General features: G+C 35.5%; 1 long non-coding RNA gene across 1 annotated transcript; it reads left to right on the top strand.

Annotated features, from left to right (window-relative positions):
• Positions 1-4,680: 4,680 nt before the first annotated feature.
• LOC144245994 (uncharacterized) lies at positions 4,681-9,879 on the top strand. The gene is made up of 3 exons (XR_013339590.1): positions 4,681-4,797; positions 6,848-6,918; positions 9,839-9,879. It is a non-coding gene; the product is annotated as an uncharacterized LOC144245994 (long non-coding RNA).
• The last annotated feature ends 1,574 nt before the right edge of the window (positions 9,880-11,453 follow it).

An 11,453-nucleotide genomic window follows, 5' to 3' on the forward strand; every position in this document is an offset into this window, starting at 1 on the left:
CTTACAAACAGTTATGAGAGTTTGATTTGGTTTGTGACTCACACAAACCAAATCAAATTGGTTGTTGGCTTTTTATCTCCACCTTTCTGCACAGTGTGTCATAGAAGATAATATGAAGGAAAAGACAAGTGCATGCATAATTTAATTAAATTTTTTAATTCTGGAAATCTCCTAGTTTATGCAAATTGCTAATTATCAGGTAATAGAGCAAAACATGAGCCAACTGACTACCCATGGGGCAGCTTGGAATGGACAGATGACCATTAAATACTCTAGCATGTTTAGGGGACAGAGTGTGGTACTTCAAAGTGATTGCTAAAACACAATGTTACCACCAGCATGTAATTTCTTTTTTTAAAACCCAACATATCAATAGGAAAAGGAGACCATCATGACTAATACACGTTTTTCTATTACTTAAAAAGGAATGGAAGTGATGATCTTATTCAAACTACCTGATCAGTTTAGCAGGAGGTAATTCCTCCTTGAACTCTGTTTATAGGCAAATTAAACTGACTGTTGTCGTAGTTTGACACGGAAAGAGAATTTTTTCTAGAAGAAAGAGGTCAATTTAGATATTGACCAATTGAAAGTAGACACGCCTCTGAGAACACAGAGGGGTTGAAAGCAGAATTCCCAGGGGAACTCATTCTCTTTAGTTCCGGTTAGTGTGCAGTGCAAACCTCCCCTGCTCAGCCACGAGCTGGGTGGGGGAGGGAAGCCCCCATGGCCTGACCAAGGTAGGCCCCAAGGGTGGTGGAAGGACTGGAACTGGGCTGGCCCCTGCAGATGGAAGGGTGGAAGAAATCTGGGATGTTTCCATTTCCTCCCCCTCCGGGGTTTCTCTCCCGAGGGGGAGAGAGAAAGAGACGGAGGCGGTCCTGTCCTGTCAGCAATTCCACCGCGAGGAAGGAGGAGCGGGGGGAGCAGCAAGGTGCCCAGTTGTGTGGGAGTTGCTGGATGTCCAGGCATCGAGCCATCCTGGGAGTTCAGACTTTTAACCCTTCCTTGAGAAATAAAAGCTTTGTAAATTTTCCTTTCCCCTCCTTAGTTTAAAAGAAAAGAAGAGGAACACCTTGGACCCTGGGATGGAATGTTAGAAAAAGGAATTCTAGAGGGGAGGGGGACAAGGAGTAACTTTTAGCTAGACTTTTCCGTGTTAGCCACAACCTGAACCAATCTTCTCCTTCAAGAGGGACTGTGTTTTAGGAAGATGCCAGTGAGTCAAGAGACCTGCTTCAGCTAGAAAAAAGACAAAATTAGAGTGAACAGAGAAAAGGTTAGGGGGTTTGTGGTAGCGCCCCCTTGCCCTAGAAAAGAAAGAGAAGAGAAGAGAAGAAGATCTCTGTTCTTGAGCCCTCGGCCCCAGGGGAAAATGGGAGGGACTGTAGTCCCAAACAATAAAAAACTGAACTGTTGTTTTCTCCCCTCTTAGCACGGCATCCTTGAAAAGAAAAATCCTAAAAGCAGTCTGTCCATCCATGCATTTAGTAGTAAGAACACTGTGCATGGAAAGGAGAAGAGTCACCATGACAAACTTTTTCTCCAAGCAGTGCCATGTGTGACATGGAAACACAAGATATAAAGCTGTGTTCCTTGGGGGGTCTGTAGCACAGGAGAGACTCTGTTCCCTCAATAAACTAAGTATTAATTGTTTAGAGGGTAGAAACCTGATTAGAGTCCAGATTGTGTCTCACTGTAGTTTGTTAAAGTTAAATAGTAGAGAGAAGAATATTTTACAAAGTTTTCATTTAATCTTTATATAGTTTTTTTTTCCCTTCTTTAGTTTTCTCTTTTCTTTAGTAATAGTAATTTAATAAAGTTTTTTCCCCTGTTATTAAACTTAAGCCTGCTTTGCTCTATTCTAAATTCCACTTCACAACATTCAAAAGAAAAATCACATTTTCATAAGGGCACTGGCATTGTGCCAGTGTCAAACCTTGACAACTGTATTCTCTGAAACGTGTCAGGCTGACTGCACATAATATTACTGTTAAGGCAAGGCAGCTCTATTACAGTGATACCTTCTTTAGAATCATATCTAGTTTGCATGGAAAAAAAAAAACTGTACGCGTTCCTGTACTACACAGAATATTTTAAATACATTGCAGGTAATAATGAGAATTATTATATTTATCATTTATATTTGTCTAGCACTAGCTAATTTTGAGTCATATATTTTCTTTTATACAATTTATTAGAAAAATATTGAACCAAAAAAAGTAACTATAAATGTAAATAATGCTAAATTTAGAAGGTCCATAATTTTGGCATACAGATTTCCTGTAAACCCATGTGAGTTTTGCTGCATGACCTCTATTAGAGCTAACTTATTTTTGATCATAGGATCATAGGATGGTTTGGATTAGAAGGGAATTTCAATTCCAATCCCCTGTCATGGCTAGGGAAAACTTCCACTAGGCCAGGATGCTCAAAACTCCATTCAGCTGGCCTTGAACTTATGTTTTAATAACATCCAGTTATCTAGTTATTTTATTAGGAAAGTCAAGTCACTGCCATCACTTCTAGTTACTTAAAGTATCATTTAATATAGAATAATTTTCTGTTTTGACAAGTCTGTCGTATTTTGTGAGCTTGTAGTTTGCTAAAGTAGATAGTACTGATATTAGATAGGACATTTAATTTGCTTTCCTAAGTTTCTCTGCTAAAGTGTGTATTCAAAGTCCGTGAATGTTAATATCCCTGCTTAACCTCAAGGTCCTGAATCTCCAAGTAAAATACAACTTTTGTGCTGCAAATTTGAGATTTTTCCCCCTTTTTAGAGCTAGAAGTACTGCATGAAAGAAAAAAAAATTAAGTTGCAAAAGGAAAAGGTCTTTAAATTCACTGTTTGGTGTTTATCAAAACAGCAATTTTAAATTAAAAAGTATGTTGAATTAGCATTAATTGTGAAGTTTACCTGTTTTTCTGAAATGGAATATGAGAGCTGGATCTGCATTTCATTTAACCTCAAGCAATATGGATTGAATTTATTTCATTGGGAATTTTATAAAAACTTGAAAATAAAAGGTTTCATTCCAAGTAAAAGTTCCATTTTGAAAAGGATAGGCTTTTTTACTTATCCATTAATTAATAACTAAGTTTGATTCCACTGAGCATATTTGTCAGTTCTAGTTCATACTGTAAGATTTAAGTGAGAAAAAATTACAGAATGAGTTAAACTTTATGATTCAAAGAATTCCAGTTCACTGTAAGGAGCTGTAAAGTAAAGCACACCTTTATTGGCCTGGTCATTGGGAGCATGTGGCATGCAGGGGGTTCATACCAAAAAGATAGGCTGGAAATAAATCCCCAAAGACTGATGTCTATAGAGCAGGTATTTGCTTATTGCAGCGCTGGTGGGTGAGGGGGATATCTCCACCTAGCTCACCCACCTTTGTCAAGTGCTGTGGTATATTTATACACATTGTATAGAAATTTTATATCAGGTTATATTGGTATAAAAAGCTATGATTTAAGTTATATAAATATAAAAAGGTTTTAGGTTATGTAAGTGTAGAAAGTTATAATTCAGGTTATATTGATGTCTTGTTACTCAGGTTGTATAAGCACCTCGTAACGTTGACCTAAGTTGTATAGGCATCATGGTTAACGCCACACCTCCATGTGCATCTCTGTTGTGCTCATCTTACAGTGGTTATTTATTGGTTTACGAGTTTGGCACCTGCCCTGTTTGTTTGTTTATCTAAAGTTACAGTCTTAAGGGATTGGAGTCTGCCTAACTTGTGGTTTTCTTATCTTCTGTTACAAATGTGGCACACTATTCTTATCCAATACATTCATCACACCTATTTTGCTAATGCTTACTTGCATTATTGCACACCTTATTGCTGTATCAGTTATACTTCATCTGACATTGTGCAATAATTATGTTCCTATTCTATTGTGCAATAATTATGTTCCTATTCTTTTATTACATTTTTCTGTGCTTTGTGACAGGTCTTCTATTAGTCATAAAAACAACCAGTAGCAGCTAGTAAGCATTCTTCAGTATTGTTTAGTGCATGCGGGTTAAGCCCTTGTCCTGCAGAAAAAGCAGTTAGCCAAACCCATTCGCTCACATTCCTTTCCCTTATCATCACAGTTCCCTTGTTTTTGTTTTTCTCCAAGAGCAGTTAGCATTAGGCATAGCATCAACCATTTGCTTATCATCTGGGACTAGGCTTCTTGTGCAAAAGCGGCTGGTAACACCTAATTTTTATTAATCTATGCTTTATACTAAGGTGTTTGTGTTAAAGGAGTGCTGTGTTTCATTTAGCAAGTTATAATTGATATGAATTGTTCTTACTGATGTCTCAAATCTTCATACTTACCAAGTTTTGCTTTGTTTCTTGTATATGTTTTAAGGTAAGAAAAATCTCACACTGTCACTCATGCTAAATACATCCCTTTATGTCTCCTGTTCATCACAGACAATCCATCATTTGCAGTGTTTCAATCTGGTAATTTGCTCACACAGAATCAGAACATCATTTTAATGTATAAAACATCTACTCATCAATATTAGGAAAACTTAAGTTCTACAGGTGAGCAAGGGGACATAGTGCCCATGAAATCTACACAGGGTGTTGGAATTAAATTTGGATGAACTAAGATATGTTTTCAATTGCATGGACAAATGTTGTGAAATGATCTCATGTTTTTACTCTTTCTGTTAGACAGGGCTATGAAGAGCTGGAAAGACAACTGAAAGAAGTCTTTAAAGAGAGGAGCAACATACTTCATCAACTGTTAAAGACTTCTAAAGAACTTCAGGGAATTAAAGTAAACCTCCAGGTTAGATTCTGTCTCAGTTTCTGTAAGATTACTTAATTACCTCAACATTTTCTTTTTGGTGTCTTTTAATTACAAAATTATGTTTCTTTTTAAAAATCATTAAATATGTGAATAATTATTATTTTGTTTATTTTGTTGATCTTCTATTAAACATAAACCTGATAGTTTCATAGAAATTTTCATCCTAATGTGTTTGGGCCTTTATCAACTCAATAAAAATAAAGAAAATATGAAAATAGAACATAGAAGAAGGAAGGGAAGGACAAGAAATACAGAGTATTAATGGAGCTGACACATTTGAAGCATGGACAGACGACTCTTCAGCTAATTAAAGTTGAAAAGAAGGATATTTTATTGCAGTGCTGGACAAACGTGGAATCATTTCTAGATACATGTCCAAGACTCCTGCCCTCTATTTTTACAGAAAAGATTTTACGTATCCAGGCAGTTTCTAAGGACACATAATACATCATCATTACCTGCCCACTTTGTATTATAATCAGCTGAATATCCATTACAGCTGAATTGTGTTGGTGGGAGTTTGAAATTGGGGAGGGGTTGTATGGGAGGAAGAAAGTTGTCTTCCTCATGGTGAGCTCTTAGCCTATAGCCAGTTAGCAGGACCTTTTGACCTGCTAGTCACAGTCCAAGCCTCTCTTAACTGTTGGATTATTCCTGAGGTGAGGTATTTCTATGGTCTCTGCTTCTTCACAATTGCTTCATCTGTCTTTGTCACATCTAGCTTCTCTTTCTTAATGTATTTTTTACTCTTTAACTGAGATACATGATCTTTGCTAGCTAACTTAGTTTCTTAATTAATTTTAAAATCTTAAGTGAAATACGTAATAATCTACTATCCCAATTATATCCCCCTCTGGCCCCTTGACTCACATTTGTACTGGCAGCTACTGAAAAGGATGGCCTTTGCTGTTGCAGGTTGGATCTTTGCTGCTGAATTCCATACACTCAACTTAATTTAGTTGCTCAGTTTACCTTTCTGACATGTCACCTACACAGTCTGACTGGATTTACTGCAGGGCATTGATTTACAAATTTGGCTGACAATCTGTGCTAGATGAGCCTGAAGTGAGAGCTGAGACTCGTTTTCATTTAACTGCTATGCCATGGTTAGACTGAAAGGGCAATAAACTAACTCTGAACTCAAATCAGCTCCTCAGAGGAAAAACTAAATTGAAAGTGTTTCCCTGGATTTGAGGTCCAGATATTCAGCTGAGGGAGCACCTGTCTTTTCCCAGTAGAGTCTGTTGGTCTGCTGAAAACATTTAGACTCATTATCAGTTGAAATTGGTCTCTGTATTTCATGCCATTTTAAAATAAATTATTTTTCTGACAATACATCTTTGTAAGCTAGCTGGGAAAAATGAAAGGAGAAGAAGCACTCTTATCTGTTCTCAGGAGAATACCAGTGGTGTGTATCAGTACCGGGCTATATTATAGTATTATGTTATATTTTCTTATGTTCCAGACTTCCCTGGTTTTAATTAATCAACCTTTTGATCTTTGGGGTTTTTGGTTTGGGAGTTGGGTTTAATTTGGGGGTTTTTTGAGTGTGTTATCACCATTACTGCAGACTTTTTTTTATTTTTTAGAGAAATATGCTCTCCTTGTAGCAAATTTCTTTTAGAATGTAGCACAGTTGAAGGTAATATTCAGCAAAATTACACTGTGAAATATTTTAAACTCAACACTACAGAGATCTTGGTATAGGCAAAGAGCTGTAGTATTATCTTCTGTATATATACACTTAACTTGGTCATAAAATTCTAATGCTTTCAGTCATTCATCTGTTTCTAAATCTGCTTGCATTTATCTCACATTTACTGTTTCAGAAATACAGAGCTGCGTATGGTTAACTGTGTTTGAGCTACAGTAAAGAAAAATCAGACTATTCTTCCAATTTTCTTAAGTGGTAATGTCTGCAATTCACCAGGACCATTTTAGGAACAAGGGCTAAATACTTTTACAGATTATTAATAAAAAGGATCTCTTTAATAGAGGTTGTTGTTGTTGTTGTTGTTGTTGCTATCAGTCTTTAAAAAATGATGAAGCATCAACCAAAACTGATGTACAGAAACTTCTGGAAATTGGCCAAAACCAAAGGTAAGACCCTCACTTCCTTCTTTTTCTTTCCATTTCCTGACTAAAAGCTGTCAGACTAGCAAATTTCACCTTTCCTTTTACTATAAACACTGCTGTATTCCAGAATCTGCTAATTGTAACAGTAAAATAAAGGCAGAAAATACTCTTTTTGAAACAAATGATGAATTTACTGATGTTTGACATATGATAGGAAAATGTATTAAAATGGTATGGTGAGATATCTGCTAAAGAAAGACATTGAATTTTAAAGGAAAATTTAGTCATGAAATATTCCTTAAAAAATAAATTCAGGATTTTTAGAAAATTAAATGACTAAAGTGTCTAAATCTCTAAGTTTGGATATGATGACATTTATTCAAAGCTCTTAATTAAATGTTTATATGTGTAGACACTCAAAATCATTAGTCCATGTGCAAACAGGAATACTTCCACTGGGTATTAGTGATGAATGGAGTTAGAAAGAGAAAGAAGTATTAATTTCAAATTATTCATTGAGCACTTAAAAAGTTATTTCTCATGGCTGGGAACTTGCATTCCTTAGTCCTTAGTCTCAATTTCCCTAGTGCTTCATTGTGAGTAAGTCTCATCATTCTGTCTCTTCATTTTTAAAATTCAGCCCAACAAACAGCAACATCAATACAATTTTAGTAACAAGAAAACATAAGTAATATAGTGACCACTTTTGCTGGAAAAATAGTATATAATGAGTGCATCTATACTTCATATTTCTCCCTAGGAAAAATGTTTAATAAGAAAAATTATTGAAGTTCATACTTCCTTCATTGTTGGAAATGCAATAATTAAATTCCATGGCCATCTTACATCTACATTCAGTGTAGATGCACACATGAAAGTATGAATAAAATTGCATTGCTACCTTGTGAGAAAATTACCTTTATATCTTAAATACCCAATATATAAGGTCTGCAATACAATACCAGTGGAATTTCTTATTTTTACTGTGATCCATAACAATCTTTCAGGTATTCCAGACAAATAAATTCTAGAGGAAAGACTTTAGCTACTGTCCTATTTAAATACATATGTGGCTTGGATATGACTGAAGGTGTAACATCCCAGCATCATAGCTGTCCTTCACACAGACAAAATCCGTCATCATACATGAATGCAGTTTTGTGGTGGTTTGATTGTTGTGCAATTTTCCTTTATAAAATTGAGACATGAATTGATTAAAAGTATTAATGGACTGTTTAGTAAATAGATCTTAGTTGCATATGGGAAAATTGAGTCTGCTGAAAGAAAATTTTATTACGTATTTCAAATATTCTTCCTAATCTCCTCTGTAAATCACCACTTGCAGTCTCTCAAGTTCCACCCTAAAATATATCTTGATTTTGCTTCTGAGACATCGAATGCACTGCACAAGAGCAGTTCCCAGAAATAAAAAGTGCAATCTGCTGCTGAGCAGCCCACTCCATCATTCAGAAAATGAAAGGTTTTTACAGTATACTGCAAGGAAATGCTTTGGGGCTACTACTGTTGCCAGCAGTTTACATACTTACTAGATTTCATTTCCAGAGAGGTGTAAAAGTTCAACGTATGAAAGAGGAATTTAAAATGTGCCAGGGAATCTTCCTCATAGAATTTCACTGGGGAAGGGTCACAGTTTATTTGCCAGGGTCCTCAGGCTACCTTGTATCTGCAGTAAATGAAGAAAAAAGAACATAATATTATGCTTAAATCTATTGTGTTGAAGCCAAAATTCAAAACATATCCCAATATTAATGTTGTGATCTTTCTTTGAACAAACATGAGCTGCAGACTTGGTCTGAGCACAACTTTGATTATACTCTACAATACAGTAAAGTTTAGAGTACTAGAATGTCAGCTTTTGTAAGTAAATGTTCTGTCGACTTCAGAATAGATTTCTTTTTTAAATTCCTTTTGTGCAAATTGTTCAATAATACCCAAGTTCCAAGTAAAACTTAGTCACTTACTATAATGCCCCCAGTTTTATTCTGTGTATCATCAACACTGTGCAACGATGGCATCTTTTAGTGCTGATGGTATATTGTTTTCATGCTGCTCAATCACTCTTTTAATTAAATCTGTTTTATACTAGTGTTGCCAAAATTGCTGAAAGTACTAGGGGTTATCAGCTAAAAAAAATTATCTAACAGGTGGCAAGTTCTTTTAAAATTATGTGGTTTCCCTTCAGTTTAGTTTTCACAGGACTAAATTATTGTATGTTACTGTCTGTAAATCCAGTTGTCTTGGTCTTCATTGAGAGTTTATCCATGCAAGCAGCAATCCTCCAAAAGCCCTACAGTTCCTATGAAATATGTCATTTTACTACTTTGCTACATCTCCGAATTGTGTCATGTGCTGTGGGTAGAAAATTCCCACAATTTGGAGAAAATCTCCGGCTGAATCAGTAATGCAGAGGGTTTTCACTTGATTCAAATAAACCAAATCCAAGCAATTATCCTGCTCTTTTTTATTTTTATACCAGAATCTTCTACTGAATTTTTTGTTGCTTGTCTCTAGAAGGTGCCATATGAGGTTGAATTTTACCAGAGCATGATTTATTTGTTTATTTTAAAGCAGATATAAGCTAGTTCTTATTGATAATAGTATGTCTCGATGACAGTGGATTTTCACTTGCCTACTTTTCTCACTTTTTTGGTGTGAATCATTTTTGTTAGAAATTATGCACTACCAGATGTTTTGCACAGCAGGCCATTCAGCAGACATAAACGGTGGCCACTTTGCATCATAGATTGATTTTTATTTTGCATTGGCACTATACTTCATGGAGTCGTTATGATTTAATTTGGGAGACTCACAAAGTAATCTGTTTCCTACTCTGAATAATTAAAGGTCAATTTTTAAATCTGAATAAGTATTTCCTAGTGGACACTTGTGTTGAAGTTTGTATTCTGTGTTTTCAATAACCTAGGGAAATGAAATCTCTCCAGGAAGCCTTTCAAAAGCAGCTTAATGAGGAAGCTGAGAAGGCAGAGAAGCAGCAGGCTACTGTGAGTGTTTGTCTTTCTTTCCTTATTTTTGTTTTTCTTCTGTTTTTTCTTAATCTTGCCTTGAGAATTTATTAGCTTAAAAAACTTTGTAAAAAAAGAATGGATTTCATATATATGTTAGTACTCTGCAAGCTTCAGAAGAAAGGATCTGGAAGAAGCTTTAATGTTCTAAAATATTAAGATTACTTCCCTTATTTCTTTGGAATTTATGGATGTTTATACACTTCTGGAGACTTTAGACAGGAATTTTAGGCCTAAGTCTTCTCCCTGGGGAGAAGATCTTCATGGACCCTCATGTCTCATCTATACTAATATAGACTGTCATACATCTATTGACTTTTTAGGAATTACTATTGGTTTTCACCAACAAAATAGATAGTAGAGTGTCTGATTTTGACCATAGTGGAACTAATTATCATTCTAGAAGGTATTATTAAGTCCTATTAAGATTTCATACTTTATTGAAATTCTGTTTCTGGACAAACTGCACAATTGTTTTGACTTTCATGTAGCAATATGATGTTTTGTAGCATAAACAGACACCTTTTGCTACTGTACGGGAAAAAAAAAAGGCAGAATCATGTTTACTAAGATGAAAAAAGGAAATTTTTCATATGTTGGTTATTAATATTCCTGTAACATGGACACAACTGAGCATAAGTTGCTTAGATAATCTCCAGAGGTTCCTTCAAACCTTAAGTGTTTTATGATTTGAAATCTGGATTTGAAAACAACCTGCTAGAAGTGTTTATAGATCTATTTTCTATTTCATATTGGATAACTACAGTTTTCTTTACTAACATTTTGCTGTCTTCCAGGGTCACAAAGCAAGGGTTTGTCCAAGACAGACAGTGTAATTATTAAATTCAACAAATATTTACAGTGCCTTATTTCATATGACTGTGATTTGTATGTGGCTTTATTCCCTTGGTGAGCAAAATGTGAGAGTGTATGTTTTCCTACCTTCTAGTTAGAAACAGCTTGGATTGTGGACCAAACTATTCCTATTGTAGGTTTCTTTCAGTTAATCTCTTTTTTGAAAACAAATTTTTTCCCTTTGTTGCTCAAAGATCTGAAAAGTAAAGATACTTTCTGTTCTTGTGAACCACACAACATAAAATTAGTGTATTTTTGGACTTTTATTTTTGTCTAGAGAAAAAAAAAAGAACTTTAATCCTGAAAAGAAGTAATCTGAAAGCGGTATTGAGTTTGAAAATGACAGCATATTTTGGTGGTCTTTCTAGCCAGGACAGTATATCTCCAGAAAAAAACGAAACAAACTGCACTTCTTTTAAGAACCTTTTGTACTGAGACAGTCTATAAATTATCTATATCAAATACTAGAGTCATAGAATGTTAAGGGGTTGGAATGAACCTTGAAGATCATCTAGTCCCATCCCCCTTGCCTGGGGCAGGGGCACCTCCGCTAGGGTTGCTCAAGGCCTTTTTGAACTGGCTTTGAACTCTGCCAGGGTTGGGCATCCACAGCCTCCCCAGACAAGCTGTTACAGTGCCTCACCTGGAACAGACCCTTGT

Source organism: Lonchura striata, chromosome 3, assembly GCF_046129695.1.
Source record: "Lonchura striata isolate bLonStr1 chromosome 3, bLonStr1.mat, whole genome shotgun sequence".
Taxonomy (NCBI): Eukaryota; Metazoa; Chordata; class Aves; order Passeriformes; family Estrildidae; genus Lonchura; species Lonchura striata.